The sequence below is a fragment of the Malaya genurostris genome, chromosome 2 (genome assembly GCF_030247185.1).
Source record: "Malaya genurostris strain Urasoe2022 chromosome 2, Malgen_1.1, whole genome shotgun sequence".
In the NCBI taxonomy this organism is placed as follows: Eukaryota; Metazoa; Arthropoda; class Insecta; order Diptera; family Culicidae; genus Malaya; species Malaya genurostris.
Genome location: NC_080571.1, coordinates 293,808,440 through 293,826,392, shown reverse-complemented (window position 1 = coordinate 293,826,392; position 17,953 = coordinate 293,808,440). Strand labels below are relative to the sequence as shown.

General features: G+C 36.8%; 1 protein-coding gene across 2 annotated transcripts in view; it reads left to right on the top strand.

The window, feature by feature from the left end:
* The window catches only part of LOC131430625 (transmembrane protein 65), a 77,212-nt gene that overhangs the window by 21,065 nt on the left and 38,194 nt on the right, over positions 1–17,953 (top strand). The window lies entirely within an intron of this gene.

Genomic DNA, 17,953 nt, shown 5'->3' with positions numbered 1-17,953 from the left:
AGAGCTTCGAGGGAGTATCCTTTAGTCGGTTTCACAGATTACCTCGTCGGATAAAAACTGTTTCAATTTATCTCGAGCTGGAACAACCTTAATAAAACTTGAAATGAATTTTTTAATGGTGGTACTAATATAATTATTTTGTTTTCTATTTGCCCCAATCTACCCTTTTGTTGAGTGTTCCGCCGTTTTACCCAAAGCTTATCAGCTTTATAACGGCCAAGTCGAAGCTTGGCGCCACTCATACTCTGTAGCACGATAAAGGATATCATCAGCTGGTTGGCGGATGTAGCCCTATCTATTTCAATGGTAGGAAAGGAAAGTTATCATTACGCTGATGTTGCGAGAGTTGCAAAATTGAAGCAGGAGATTGCTCTTTGCACGAGTATTGATTTTACAATGCTACCGGCGGTGACAGGATCTCGTTTCATCAGATTGCAGGGTGAAAGTGTTTGCTCATCATCGATCGAAATGATAGGTTTTTTCTACTACCGGTTTTATTCTTCTTAACCGGTTGTTCTATTGTCGACAGCCAATTGATGTTCTATTGTTGTAGCTGATGACGATTTGCATGATAGAGGTAGACATTTCGTTTCAAAAGAATTGATTCTTCCGGAAGAATTAATGAACAGGAGCTCTTTTTTTTAAAGGGATGATATTTGTTCTTTGTAAAAGTATAGAACAAGTTTTAGAAATTATATTAGTTAGGTTTTAGGAATAAATTATTCACATGTCAACCCGTTAAACATTGCTAGTTGCTTTCATTTTTCTTTCATGAATTGATAAAAAAATTGAGATGAACTAAGAGAATGAAAAGAAAAATTAGATTGTTCGGTACAGCTTCAAGCTCAGAACGGTTCTTTAAAGTGAACTGTTTTTAGCAAACTGAGCTTAAAAATTTAAATATTACAATTATTTTTTACTTTGTTACTACATTCTGAGGTAGTAATAGTAGTGCCGTTTCATGGAATGGAGAATGGTTAAGTTCCATCTTTAGCCGAATGTTTCCTTTTAATTCTGCCAACAAAAACCTGTTTTAATCCACCTAGTGGTGTAATGATGCCTTTCTCATGTACATTCTATTCTATTAAAAAAAAAATCTCTTCGAGTTTTGAAAGAAACCAAGAGATTGTTTATGCATAACATACAGAATAAAACTGCTTTGATTGCGTAAGCCATCCTTAAGAAAACGAAATGGGTTCACTATTATATGCACTTTCCGGAATCCGGAACCGGATACCGGAAACCAGGATAGCCGGAAACAGTTTGTTTAGTTGCCTACTGATAATGACTATCGATTTGTGTAGTTTTGAGACCAGTTTAGAAAATTTTTTACGTTTTTTGTTTCGCCGGTTTAAGTGACGGTGTACAATATTGAACACACTTTACCCTATAATTCCGGAACCGGAAGTCGGATCCGGATGAAACTCAGGAATTCCGTATGGGACCGGAAGACCTTTCATTTGAATCTAAGTTTGTGGAAATCGGTCAAACCATCGCTGAGAAAAGTGAGTGAGAGCCATTTTGGTATATATGACCACTATTTCCGGTACTTCCGGAACCGGATACCGGGAACCAGGATAGCCGGAATCGGTTGTTTAGTTGCCTACTAATAATGACTATCGATTTGTGTAGTTTTGAGACCAGTTTAGAAAATTTTTTACGTTTTTTGTTTCGCCGGTTTAAGTGACGGTGTACAATATTGAACACACTTTACCCTATAATTCCGGAACCGGAAGTCGGATCCGGATGAAATTCAGGAATTCCGTATGGGACCACGAGACCTTTCATTTGAATCCTAGTTTGTCAAAATCGGTTCAGCCATCTCCGATAAAACCTAGTGAGATTATTTGACACATACACACACACACACACACACACACACACACACACACACACACACACACACACACACACACACACACACACACACACACACACACACACACACACACACACACACACACACACACACACACACACACACACACACACACACACACACACACACACACACACACACACACACACACACACACACACACACACACACACACAGACATTGCTCAGCTCGATGAACTGAGTCGAATGGTATATGACACTTGGCCCTCCGGGCCAATTTTCACTGGTCGGTTTTTCAAGTGATTGCATAACCTTTCTATATGAGAAAGGCAAAAACAGGTGAGCAATTCCAGAAATGCTTAGCAGATCGTCAGACTCGACCTTCTCCAATTTGGATGAAACTTTGCACATAGCTTCAGTATGGCAAACCATAAGTTTTGAACCAATGGAGATCAATCCGACTTACGACTGATATTAAAAAAGGGCGTATGTATTTTTACATTTCACAAAAATTGCCTTTTTCAAATCGTTGTAACTCGGAAACCGTTAATTGTACAAAAATGGCGTTCAGGAAGAAGTTGTAATGGAGGGGGGGGGGGGGCATTCTAAAAAATTTACACTGGAAGAAAATTTTGATTCTTATTCTTAATAATTTCAAAATGAACCAAAAAAATTAAATTAAAATTCAGGGTTTCGATTTTTTTTGATAATTTTTATTTTAAAACTCTTATTAAAACCTACAGATTTATGGCTATCCCATCCGTGCCTTTTGAAAAATGAAGAAGTTACAGCTAAAATAATTTACAGATATGTTCGAAATTTCAAGTTCTTCGTTGAAAGATAAGCATTTAAACAGTAGAATATTATTATACAGGTTAAAATCAATAAATGTGTTCATATAGCTATCACGGATGGGATAGCCATCAATTCGTAGGTTTTAATAACAGCTTTAAAATAAAAATTATCAAAAAAATTCGAAACCCTGATTTTTTTTAATTTATTTTTTTGGTTCATTTTGAAATTATTGAGAAAAAAAAAACAAATTTATTTTTAGTGTGTATTTTGTTTTGATTGCCCTATTGATTCCCTACAACTTCTTCCTGGACGCCGTTTTTGTACGATGAACGGTTTCCGAATTACAACGAAAAGAACTAATCAGTTTGTAGGTTTTAATAACAGCTTTAAAATAAAAATTATCAAAAAAAAATTAAATTTGTAATTATTGAGAAAAAAATCAAAATTTTTTTTTCAGTGTAAATTTTTTTAGAGTGCTCAATCGATTACCTACAATTTCTTCCTGAACGCCATTTTTGTACAATTAACGGTTTCCGAGTTACAACGATTTGAAAAAGGCAATTTTTGTGAAATGCAAAAATTCATATGCCCTTTTTTAAAATTCAGTCGTAAGTCGGATTGACCTCTCAATCGGTTCAAAACTTATGGTTTGCCATGTGCAGTTTCATCCAAATCGGAGAAGGTCGATTCTGATTTTGTCACTTTTTCGTCTACTCATTTCTGGAATTGCTCATTAGGATAATTTTCGACACGAATTTGGGATGTTTTTTTTTATACAAATTCTCAAAAGCGCTTCAGTGCTCACCTCGCATATTCGGCAGCAATCCCGGTATAAGCAATAACATGTTTAAACTTTGATATTGTGCAAATAGGAAAAATGCGATTTATCGATTATGTCACTTCGGAACCGGAATTGATAGCTTGATCCACAGCTCAATATTAGTCCCAAACGAGCCTAATGCATTCATATTCGAGATAATTACGTTACGTTACTCATATCGTTATATCTCCGGAACCGAAAGTGAAAGCAATTAGAACTTCGAACTTGGTTCACAACCCAAAACTAACTTTCAAACGAGCTTAAGATTGTAAGAAAAGGATTATCAGTCCTCGATAAAATTGAACGGAGAGAAAAATAATCAAATTAAAAGTCGATTCTCCCACAGTTCTACATCCTTTCTAAAAAGAAAGACAACGCAATGAAAACTGTATCGAGATTTCTCAACCATCATCCTTCAATTCTACATAGCTTTTCATTGCTACACGGAAAAGCCAGCGATCGCAAAACAACTAAAATATTAGTTGTTTTTCTGATTTTGATTGGTTAAAATTTGGTACAACTAATCGACTGTTGTTTTAACTAATCTGTCATTTTTGATTTATCGTGCTGGCAGCTTAGCAACGACACCCAACAAGTAATGAAACGTTTCAGTTGAGCAATGCCAAACACCCTGAGCGAACAATGAAACGTTTCAATGAGATGTCACTTGTGCAATTGAGCAAAGACACAATCCCAGCAAAGTTACTTGTATGCATGAAAGCAAAAAAATGTCTCAGTTGCTTCAACCAATTATTCAGTTATTTGAACTTAAAACGCCAATTGCAATAAATATTTTTTACTGTTAGCCTCTTCGGGGGCAGCTAATCGTTCACTGCTTGAACAACGAAATTTTACCTAATTAACTGCTTATATCTTTATCACTAAACTCACAAAGGATATAGAAATGAACCAAAAGATTACAATTCTCAAAAGGGAACTCACCAGAAAAATGGTTACAGGGAATTAGGAAATTTTTCCTTCACTTGCAGAATGGCTCGCTGGTAAACCTAATACTACAGATGCACTTTCAAGAAAATACAAATAGTACCACTTCACTTTAGCAGCAAATTTTTAAGCGTTAAGCGGTTTTAATAACATTGACATGAACTGTCTTAGAATACATTACTCTCAGATGAAATTAAAACATTTATACTGTAGGAATATCTATTTAACACATGGAAAACTTGTTTTACAATTAACTGTTATATTCTTCTGCATACTTTCACTTACGTAAAACGACCACTACGTAACTAACATAAATGACGTTCATTTACCATTGAAAATTTTCAATATGAAACGCTTCTGGTGAAATGAAGAGGTTTTTTGTTCTGCCTTTTGCTGTCTTCGTTCTCCGCCAAGTGACAGCATTTAAATACAATTTCGGTTACCTGAATGGTTATGTCAAAATCAACAGATATGTTAGTTAAATCAACAACATTTTAGTTTAAACAACCAGGGCGTGAAACAACAATTGCAATGTTGTAATTTTGTGATCTGCGGGTTCTCCGTGTACCTATATGATCGTCAGTTTAAATGATGGTTTGAAATTTTCAACACTCATCGCCCTGTAATTCCGAAACTGAAGGTGGTATCTTCTTGATTTCGAATATGTACTTATGGGATCATAAAACTCTTAAAATGAGTTTGTGGAAGTTGGTTTAGTTATCTCTAAGAAGTCGATGATAATTTCATTTTAATGTTTTTAATAACTACTTCTGACGCTTCCTGAACCGGAAACTTGGAATCAGTATAGACGAAGTGAGTTCACTTTGTGAATAACTAACAAAATCTGCAAACTTTCCAAACTAGTTTTAAACTATACACCCAAACCTCCATTTACGAACCTTATATATGTATGTATGTATGCTTACACACGCACCCGTGTGCATATATGTGTATATATTTATACACACGGAACGACCGAAATCAGCATTTTCGCGAAAAATTTAGTTGATTTGCTGATTTTAGTTAGTTATTTTTTGAGACAACTAAAAAAATCTTACTTTTGCTGATTTAGATTTTTTATTCTCATTCCCTTAATAATAATAAAATATTTGTTGAAATGACTATTTTTTTTAGTTGAATTCACAAATTAAACGTACTGTCATTTCTTAGCTAAGGCACACTTCATATCCAGTCAACTAATTTTTTAGTTGAATTAAAGAAATATAATGTTGTTTTCAACCAATATGAATGGTTGAATTGGCTTCTGCAATCTGCAGCTATATGGCGCCCTGTCACCGAAACGGTAACACCTTAATGACTACTAGCCACTAGATGGCACACTACTGCCGAAAAAAATTCAGACGCGGTTGTCTTTTCTATATTGGCAGGTATAAATACGATGTTGTGTTGGAGAAAAAGACATAAACGAAACGTAAACATCTTTTTGAATTTTTTTTCTTCTAAATCACTGTTTCTTCATTCTCACTGAAAACTTTGAGCACTCGGAAAACAAAAACCGAATACAAATAGTACACCGGACGGCGCAGCTCGGAAGGTTTGAAGATACAAAAAACCTTCATCACAATTAGAGTGAAACATTCGAAATTCACATCACTGTTCCGCGTAAAAACATTATTACGCACAATCGCTTCAAGTGCGCACAAATTCTGAATAAATACACTTTCCACTAACAGTTTACGTAACACATGCGAAAAACATCTAAACAATTTGCGAGCAGTTTCAACAAGACTGTCCCTTTTAGCTTTTTAATGGATTGTTTTGCTTTGACACTGCTGTCCTTCAGTAATGACGGTGATAGATAAATAGAATCAAAGTTTCTGATTTTAATAACGAAATTAGTTGTCAATGAGAATTTCGTGTTGGATTGAAATATTGCTGGTTTGTGTCCAGAATATTCGCCAACTAAACACATTCTCTAAAAATAAGAGTTTTTTTCAGCACAGTAAATTCTACATTTTAACTAATTTTATAGTTATTTTGGAAATTTTGTTGTTAGAATCAACTAATTCAAAAACAGTAATACGAATTAGGCGCAGAGCTAATTTCGGTCGTTCCGTGCATATAAATGATCGCTTCTACTTCACCAATATTTATATGTATTAAGAAATACAAATATTTTCACACATGCGTACGTATATTGATGCATATATACATATATAAGTTACGTAAATGGAGGTTTAAGTGTATACTGCTTTTTACATCGTCTTTTATTTCTCTATAGAAAGGTATTAGAATTAGCATTAGCATTAGCATTAGAGACCGCCCGTGTGTTGCTACTCCGTTATTGATCTGGACCAATTGAGATTGCAAAATGATTTTTTGAAGTAACATGTTTGGGAATAACACATTGTTTCACACTGTGCAAACTGTATTGAACCATGCATGCTGATCAATACCGACGCCGGCCACGTCCGAATGCAGATCTACTTGGGAGGGAAAGGATTGTTAGTTCGATGCATGTTGCTACTAGGAACCGAGGAATCCTCTGCATTCCCACATGCATCACAGGATAGGATACTTTGTTAGTAAATGTTTTAATAATGTTATCATGTGTTTATTGCTCTGGGTAGCCGGCTACCAAGAATGTTTTAAAGTATTATGGTTTTATGTGTTACTTTATGCTGGCAATATAATGCACGAAACAAACAATCTCCGAAATTGACAAAACTCCGGACAGCCGGCTGTCAAGTATGCAGTCACTCGTTTATGCATCTACCTTTCGCGTTTTTTTTAGTCATGCAAAAAAAAACACATGCGGATTGATAAAAAAAGGTATCATCTCACTGCTAGGTGGATTAAGCACGTTTTTATAAATGAAACTACGTGATACAAAATAAACGAGCGAATAGGATTTAGACAAAAAAGTTATTTCATTGCATTGAACTATTCTAAACAGTTATTATAAAATCATTTTAAATCACCAAACAAAGGTCAACAGATTTCACACGCGTCTTGATTCTTTATTATTTCCGCTTTATAATTTTAATTATTTATTAAAATTATTAATTGGTTATATTAGTTGATCTGGGCAGCCGGCTACCGAGAAAAATATTAATTTACTGTTTGAAATATTAATATCAAGTGTTTTTTTACTATGTATTCAATATACCGATATATGTTATCTCTGTTATTAACTTTGTAATATAAACGGATTTGCGCAATGGTTTATTTTTATCATTCATTTTATAATCCTGAAAGACAATCAATAACATGGAAGAAGAAATCATTCCTAAGAAAAATTTTCTCCGAAGCTAGACGGAAATTGATAGGTTGAATAAAGAGATGATTTAGTAAAATAGAGTAATCAGAAGTAAAACATTGAAAATATCTGATAACTGAAAGGAAAACGAAACTCCTGCAATTGTCGCCTTTTACGACATGGAAGCAGGAACCCAGTGGATCTATTCTTGGTTCATTTTTTTTCCGCCGGATTCCACACGGCATCTAGGCTGGTACAGTCCGTAGAGAGCTAATAGGTACTATCAATCTCCTAGTGGACCCCAGCCCCTGTCTATAGAAAGGTATTAGAATTGCTGGAAAACCGACAATCGAACGGAGCCTCGGAGACCTATAGTGTTATTTACCATTCGATTCAGTTCGACGAGATCGGAAAATGTCTGCGTGTGTGTATGTATGTGTGTGTGTGTATGTATGTGTATGTGTGCACTTTTAGAAGACATTTTTATCGCTCAATTTTTTCAGCGACGGCTGAACCGATTTTAACAAACTTAGGCTCGTTTAATAGCTACTGTCGGGTCATTAATCAAATTCAAAGATCAAATGGCTGCGACTTCTGGTTCCGAAGATATAATGGTATAAGTGACGTAACCGACAAAACACATTGTTTTTTTTACCGCTCAAGTTTCTCGGATCGTAACCGTTTTTAACATGCTAAGGCTCCTTTGAAAGCTACTATTGGGCCATTGATCCGGTTTGAAGATTAAATGACTGCAACTTCTGCTTCCGGAGATATGATAAAATAAGTGACGTAACCGACAAAACACGTTATTTTTTACCGCTCTAATATATAAAGACTGTCCCAGAAAGTATGGACTTTCAGAGTTATGCGGTTTTTTTTATGCGAAGTTTCAGAGTCAGTGGGTCTCGTAACAAAATTTCCTGGTTGTGCACTGCTCATGTGATATGATATCAGGTGTAACAGTTCGTTGTAAGTGAAAACTAAAGATTGAAAAATGAATATTCGCTAGTGTTTTTCAATACAATGAAATAATGGTACACTTTTAGATGGGAATTTTATATGAACCTTTTTTAAATTTAACTAACTTATCGATAAATAGAAGAATTCGGCACTCTGTACGTCGATCAAATCTGTCGATAACTTTTTCAATGCAACAGCTTCGATCTTGCAACTAAGACAGCAATTTGTTTTCAACTGCCATAAGCATAAGCCACTTAAGCCACTATACGTGGTAGAGAGTACAACAAATCCAACTAATTCCTTTTCTTCTAGAATCTGTGCAGTAACTAATGTGCACGGAAAAGACACACAGCGACAAGAGATACTTTAAAATCTTAGTTGGATGTATATGAGATGTGTTTGATTTTGGATTTCGGTGCACAAGGCTGGATTTTGGGCTCGAGTTTAGAGTGCCACGTATTGGCTACGGTAATGCGATATGAAAAGATCGTTTGGCTGTCATTGACCTGCAAGCGCAAGTGGCTTACGGTGAATTTGGGCATATTGTGCTGTGAACAAAATCGCATATTATATTATATTCGGTACCATCCGACCTGCTTTAATCGATTAAATAGAAATCTTAAAAATATAATTTAATGTGGATGGGAATGCAATTAATTCCTTCAATTTGATCGGTTGTGCAGTGCACGAGGTGCACATAAGGACGAGATGCCACTGTTCAGAGTTATGCGGTTTTTTTATGCGAATTTTCAGAATTACACGGTTTTCTTTATGGATAATTTGGTGGATTCACGTCTTTTGGGACGAATGTGACATTTTTGGTAGTATACCATTCTACCGTTGATTTCGAGTAGTGGTAAGAAGCAAGATCTGGCCAGAAGACAACAGGATCCTTGTGGCTTCGAATCATGGGTAGAAGTCGTTTTTGTAAACATTCCTTGATATATATTTCGCTGTTCATTGAAGCAGTGGTGATGAAGGGTTTCGAAATCTTACCGCAGCTACAAATTGCTTGCCAAACCATAGCTTTCTTACCAAATTTTTCGACTTCAATAGATGTCTCGGACTGGTTTAACACTTGTCCTTCTCGCACCGTATAATATTGTGGTCCCGGCAAAGGATTTGTAATCGAGTTTCACGTAGGTTTCGTCGTCCATGATTATGCAGTTCAAATTTCCAGCAAGAATCGTATTGTACAGCTTTCGAACCCTCGACCTGATCGATGCTTCTTGTTTCGGACTACGTTTTGGTTGTTTCCTACAAGAGTTCGAAGATTCAAACGTTTTTTAGCACGAAGTGCCCACTTTTTTGGCCACATCCCGAACTGAAACCTCCTTCTTTTGCACGATCGTCTTCAGTATACGTTTATCCAACTGAGGGTTAGGAGCACCTTTTTTCGACCCGTTTTCGGTTTATCCTCAAAGGTGTTATCCTCACCGAACTTTCTGATTGCATTTCGCACGGCTTTTTCATTTACTCCTTCCATTTTTGCTATCTTTCTCAGTGACAATCCGCGCTCTGTGCACCATTTGTACACAATTTTTCGACGTTTTTCTGCTGAAAGTCCACGCGTTTCGAAACAAACTAATGAAAACGAATAAACAACTGCACAAGTGGTTAGAGAAGAGTGTAAACAACAGGACGCAGCCATAAAAATTGACAGATTCTGAACCATTGCGAAATAGCAGCGGTTTTTTGGTTGCGTTCATACTTTCTGGGATTTAAATTTTAAATGATTTGAAAATGACTTGAATTTTTGAAATCCTATCAAAAATATTTCAGATGAAAGTAACATAACCATTTCGGAAGAGTCATTTTCAGAGGGGCTCTACTGTATACGGAACTGGTTTTCAGCAAACGTATTGAAAAACTTAAACTCCCTCAGGGCTACTTTATTCCATTTCTTTTTCGATTCCTATAGGATGCGGCTGATTCCTGTACGATGCTGTAGATAGAATGAATCAAGTACAGAGCAATACGGTTGGGGTTTTTATATAATATATCAAAAAGCGCTGACCCGGGCCAATTTGAAACATACTTAATCAACTTTTCGTGAATCAATTGTACTACTAAACAGATTCCGGTTTAATGGATTTGATCAATGTTTGAAGTTGTTCTACATCTGCAATTATCCACGACAATGATGTAAATTAAATCATGTTGAATATATTACAGTAATAAACCTGTAATCTGTGGAATTTGACTATTTTAAGAACTATCTATGTATTTCTCGATTAAAGATGAGCAAAAGTACATTATCTAGTTCACATTTTTTCAATCACCCATTTGAAGCCTATTTATCAAATGTTACCATAAACTCACGGCATGATTAGGAACTTGTGAGCGTTGAGTGATTTTCGCATTCGACAACCGAATTACGCGTAACCATAAGTATTTTATTTAGGGAATCTAAAAGTATCGTGCATGTATTATACGATTATACGGTACGGTCGCATTTAGTAATTTTTTGAATCTATTTTTATTTATATTTTTATACTTTATAATCAATACATTAATTCAAAATCATCTAAGTCTTGTAGACACACGATTCATTCACAATCCTTTCATTGTAAGGCGAGAAAACAATGCAATAATGTTTTCGTCCGTCTAATAGGATGAAAATGAACGATTTTGTTTCCACCTCCCATCCGCTTGAATTCATGATTCTAGGATCCTACCATTCGAATGAAGCTATCTCTGAAGTGACGAGACTCGCCTTTTTTTGTGCGGATGCGGATGCAGATGGAAGACGATTCCACTTCGCTCATGGCATTTGTAATTTCATTCGCGTCTAAGAAAATGCTGACATTGTAGGAGACGTAAAACACGGTGTTCTGGCATTTGAATCTCGCTCGGAATGCTGTACCTTCAAACCAAACGAAGGTATCAATGTTGTTGTCACATTCAGTCTGCAAGAAAAGTCCGAAGGAAACGATTTCTCTTGTTAGACTATCGGGGAAGTGAAATAAATTATGTTGGAACTTTTATCATTACAGATAGTTGTGTGAAACGGTTATAATCGATTTTTATATTTCTTGTGTATTTAATTAATAGTAATTTCCGAAAGCTATTCGTGGGTCATGATAGGTTAGAAAATTTAACATTAAACAACAGATGACTGGCATGGCTTCTAATTCCTTTGATCTTATCCGTTTTAAAACTATTCGAATGGCATTTCCATAAATGTGTTTATTCAATTTGCACAAACATACATTGCTAAAGTTTTTCTATTTTATAATAATAACCTCTCTATCCTTTCACCGTAACTGCTGTTGAGAAAAATATAAAGTAAACAGAAAGCTTTCAACTCTTATTTCATATGTAAGATTCTTTCTCACAGATGAAAACGATTACGATTAATTTCGTTTTTTTTTTTTTCATAAATACGTTTATTTCATAGGCAATATACATAAGTTTTTCTTCGCCGTGGCATCCACAATACATAGTAGTTTAAACCTAATACATTTCGAATATCATATTAGTATGTTGGTACTCATTAGTTAATCTAAACACTGTTTTTATCAAGCGAGTTGCTATTTTAAATTACATTAAATAAAATACATTTATTTTGTACATGATCTTATAACTATTTCAGGATTGTTTGTATCAGTTCACCACTTATATTCAATATCCTATAGTTGGCTATTGGTTGAACTCATGGAAGAGAAAACAGTTTAACATAAAATAAAATTTAAATTGGAACTCCAATGGATTTAATGAAATGATAAAGAAGTTTCATGTATGGAAGGTCACGACAAGCAAGAATGTCGCGAACTGGGACATTGGATAGTCTACCTTGGGTACGCAAGGAATTTATTAGTTGAGATCTGACATCACGAAACTCCACGCATGTCCAAACAACATGGTCAATATCGCGGTAACCTTCGCCGCAAGCACAATGATTAGTCTCGGAAAGTCCAATTCGAAGGAGATGTGCATCTAACGTGTAGTGATTGGACATGAGTCTGGACATCACACGAATGAAATCTCTACTCACATCCAGTCCCCTGAACCATGCCTTTGTCGATATTTTAGGAATAATTGAGTGCATCCACCGACCCAGATCATCTTTATCCCAAGAAGCTTGCCAGCTGGCAAGTGTTCTTTGGCGAGACGCGCTATAGAATTCGTTGAAAGCAATCGGTCTCTCATAAATTTCACCCTCAATAGCACCACGTTTGGCTAAAATATCGGCTCTTTCATTGCCTGGAATGGAGCAATGAGCCGGAACCCAAACTATTGTGATTAGATAATTATTATTCAATATGTCGTTCAGACACTGTTTTATTTTACCCAAGAAAAACGGTTCATTTTTGCCAGCAGCGTTTGAGCGAATGGCTTCAATTGCACTCAGACTATCTGTGAAGAGGAAATAATGGTTTGGAGATAATGTGACGATTACATTCAAGCTATAATGAACTGCTGCTAACTCTGCTATATAAACAGATGCAGGTTCTTGAAGCTTGAATGAGGCCGAAACATTATTGTTGAACATACCAAACCCTGTCGCTTCTTCCATTCGCGATCCGTCCGTGTAAAACATTTTCTCAGAGTTAATATGCCTGAACTTACTTGAAAATATTTTTGGGATTTCCATAGAGCGTAGGTGGTCCGGGATTCCACGCACTTCGCGCTGCATGGATGTGTCGAAAAATAAAGTTGAGTCAGGTACATTTAGGAGGCTGACACGGATAGGAATATATCTTGAAGGGTTGATTTCCTGTGACATATGGTTAAAATATACTGTCATGAATTTTGTTTGAGATCGAAGCGCGACTAGTCGTTCGAAATTATTAATTACCATGGGATTCAGCACATCACATCTTATTAGCAGGCGTGATGAAAGCTCCCAAAATCGATCTTTTAATGGAAGAACTCCCGCCAGAACTTCAAGACTCATTGTATGTGTCGAATGCATGCAGCCTAAAGCAATTCGCAAACAACGGTACTGAATTCGCTCAAGTTTGATAATATGAGAATTTGCAGCGGAACGAAAACAAACGCATCCATATTCCATCACTGAAAGTATCGTTGTCTGATACAATTTTATTAGATCTTGCGGATGAGCACCCCACCAAGACCCTGTTATTGTTCGAAGAAAATTTACTCTTTGTTGGCATTTCGTTATCAGATACCTAATGTGTCCTCCCCACGTGCATTTGGAATCAAACCACACCCCGAGGTATTTGAAAGTCAAAACCTGTTCGATTATTCTTCCCATCATATGAAGCTGAAGTTGCGCGGGATCATGCTTTTTTGAAAAGACGACCAGCTCTGTTTTCTCCGCAGAGAATTCGATACCAAGATGAACAGCCCAAACGGACAATTTATCTAAGGTATCTTGCAATGGTTTTTGCAGATCAATAGCTTTGGATCCAGTAACTGAAACCACGCCATCATCTGCCAATTGTCTTAGTGTACATGGGGTTACTAGACAGCTGTCAATGTCATTCACGTAAAAATTATAGAGGAGCGGACTGAGGCATGAGCCTTGCGGGAGACCCATGTAGCTAATTCTGATTGTTGCCAAATCGCCATGTGAAAAATGCATGCGTTTCTCTGACAAAAGGTTGTGCAAATAATTATTTATAACCGCTGGGAGTCCATGTTGGTGGAGCTTGTCTGAAAGAACATCAATGGAAACTGAATCAAATGCTCCTTTAATGTCTAAAAATACAGATGCCATTTGTTGCTTTTGAGCGAAGGCAATTTGGATGTCAGACGAAAGTAATGCAAGGCAATCATTCGTCCCTTTATTTCTACGGAAGCCAAACTGAGTATCTGACAACAAACCGTTCGTCTCGACCCAAGTGTCGAGACGTCGTAGAATAATTTTTTCGAACAATTTTCTGATGCAGGACAACATCGCAATGGGTCTATATGAGTTGTGATTGGAAGCTGGTTTCCCCGGCTTTTGAATGGCGATAACTTTCACTTGTCTCCAGTCAGGTGGAACAATATTTTGCTCAAGAAACTTGTTGAACAATTCCAACAAACGTCTTTTTGCGAGGTCGGGCAGATTCTTCACCAAGTTGAATTTAATTCTGTCCAATCCAGGAGCGTTATTGTTACAAGACATGAGTGCTATGGAAAATTCCATCATTGAAAAGGGGCTATCAATGGAATCATCATTTGAAGAAGACTCCCTAACAATGCTATGCGTAGGAACGGAATCTGGACAAACTTTCCTCGCAAAATCAAATATCCATCGATTCGAGTACTCCTCACTCTCATTTCCTACGTTACGATTCCTCATTCGTCTGGCCGTATTCCAAAGAGTGCTCATTGAGGTTTCTCTTGACAAACCTTCCACAAAATGTCTCCAATAGCTGCATTTCTTAACCCGAAGTATGTTCTTGTACTTGGTTTCTAAAACCAAGAATTTTTCAAAATTCTGAGGAGTTCCTCCTCCTCGTTTTAAAAACGTCTTGAAAGCATTTTGTTTCGCGTGTTTAGCATCTGAGCACTCTTTGTCCCACCAAGGATTTGGAGGTCTTCTGTTAGACGATGGACCAAGAAATCGTTTGGTTTGGGCTTGTTCTGCGGCCTCCAGAATCGAACAAACGAGGAAGTCATATTCTTCAAGTGGGGGAAGCTCTTCCATTGAAGTTAAGACACTTGAAATATTACTTTGGTATTTAATCCAGTCAATATTTTTTGTCAAATCATATGGAATATTAACTGAATTAGCAATGCCTTTGTTACTGCTAATTGAGATGATGATTGGTAAATGATCGCTACCATGTAAATCAGGAAATACTTTCCAGGTGCAATCTAGTCGAATTGAAGTCGAACAAAGAGATAAATCTAATGCACTTGGACGTGCAGGAGGTCTTGGGATCCGTGTCATGCTACCCATATTTAGTACCGTCATGCTAAAATTGTCGCAAATATTATATATTAGAGATGATCTGCTATCATTGTAAACGGAACCCCACATCATTCCGTGCGAATTGAAATCTCCTAAAATCAAACGTGGAGCAGGAAGGGCTTCGACAATTTCATTAAGCTGTCGTTGTCCAACTTGAGCTCTTGGAGGAATATATACCGAAGCAATGCAAATGTCCTTTCCTTTAATGTTTATTTGACAAGCAACAACTTCTATACTAGAAGTCGAAGGAATGTTTAATCTATAAAAGGAATAACATTTCTTAATTCCTAAAAGCACTCCACCATACGGGGAGTCTCTGTCGAGACGTATAATGTTAAAGTCATTAAAATTTAAGGCTATGTTTGATGTAAGCCATGTTTCGCACAAAGCAAATACATCACATTTTTGACTATGCAACAAAACTTTAAATGAATCAAGTTTTGGCATGATGCTTCGACAATTCCACTGCAGGACAGTGATTGAATCATTTGCGGCGGATGATAAATTATCCATCAAATGATACAAAACCTGAAAGAGCTGGCCATTGAGCTGATAACTGTTTCAAAAAAGTTCTAGCTATTGGAAGGAATGCTGTTATGATGGTCTTTAGAGGTTCAGAAATATTGAATGCAGCGAAAATCCATTCTACAATTTCCGAAAATTTCAGTAATCCTGTTGGTGAATGTGAAATGGAGCCCACTGGATTATTGTCTTTTCTTGAGCTAGTTCCTGGATTGGTTTGTGAATTTGACAAACCAGGAGGCACAGTTTTTGGTTTTAAATTTGGCTTTTTAGCTTTAACACGGGGATCTTTTTTTGAAGGTATAATTTTAGGTGTCTTTTTTGGTATTTTGTGGTTTGTTAATCTCCTCTTAACAGACCCTTGAGGAGTGACAAACGAGGTATCTTCACTATTTCCGTCAGAGTCAGATTCCTCTGGCTCCGCAAGATTTGAAAAACCGTTTTCGGTTTCCAAAGGGGAGACATGTATGACCGTTTTGAGCATTTCTGCATATGTGCGCTTAGACCGTGCTTTTAAAGAAAGCTTCATTTTGTCTTTACGCAGCTTAAATGCAGCGCACACTGAAAGATCATCATGAGGGCTTTCCCCACAATAAACACATTTTTCAACATCTTTATCGCAAAGATTATCCTTATGAGGCCCTTGACATTTGATACATTTGGACTTATTACTACAGTAAGTAGCTGTATGTCCGAATTTTTTACAGTTCGTGCAATTCATAACATGCGGTACGAAAAGCCGAACAGGAAGACGAATTTTATCGATATAGACATGGCTAGGCAATGCAGATCCGGCAAATGTTACGCGAAACGAATCTGAGGGACGATAAGACTTTTTTCCATCGACAATAGATGCTGAGTACAATCGTTTGCACTCGAGTATCTTAACTCCCTCAAGCATGGAGTTTTTAAAACGGCCAACTCCATTTTTAAGTAAATCATCTGCTGTCAGACTTGCTTCAGTCACAACACCGTCAATTTCTACCTCCTTCGATGGAATGTAAACTCGATATTCAATAGCAAATAATTTACAGGTTACAATATCGTTTGCCTGTTTCAAGTCGTTAACTACAACTCGAATTTTATCTCTATTAACCTTACAGATTTCTTTAACTTCAGAGAAATGTGATGTCAAATCCTTTGTAATTTGCATCAAGTTTAAAATCTTTTCTTTTTTTCGAAGATAGACTATCCATGGCCCAGTGGTACCCTGTGGATAATGTTTAGCCCTCGGAGTATTTAAACTTTTACTAGTATCCGGAATCGGATTCGGATGATCTTCCATGAGATCATCCATTACATTAAATTTTTTTTGTAAATTAATAATACCAAAATAAAAACTTATGTTTAGTAAAATTTCAGATATAAGAAATAAAAAATAAATTAAATTAAATCTACCTTGTAGCTGATGTCTCTGTTCCTTTATCGTGAAGAACGACGTGAAGCTCTTCCAACGATTTCCAATTGGCAGTCTTTTGCTGTTTCCAATTGGCAGTCTTCTGTCGTTTACTGCTATCTCAGTTGCTCTGCCGTCGTTGTGAACACCACTGCACTTGCTGTACCTGACCCCAGGTACAGTGCTTTTGCTCTTGGTGGCGATCAAATGCGATGCTTGCAGTGTAGCACCTCGCGATATATGCCGTCTCTTTTGATCCTACGCAGCGTACAAATTCTGGTACCTGGTAGATCAGCACTGGGTTGCTTTAGCACCTCTGTGCCTTTGCACCCCTTCGTCTTCGCACCTTTATGCGATGGCACCTCTGTGACTCGTCACTTCTATGCTCTCGCACCTCTGTGTCTCTACACCTCTGTGCGTATGAACGGGATGGCCTTCGTTGCTAGCTTTCCAGTCGGGAAACGCCCCGAATATTGCGTTTGCTATGGGCAGTTTAACTACCTGAAGCTTAGAATTGTCTCGGTAGCAGCCGTTAACTCACGAGCCAGTACAATCGAAACACAACCTCTTCGCTTGAATGGTTTT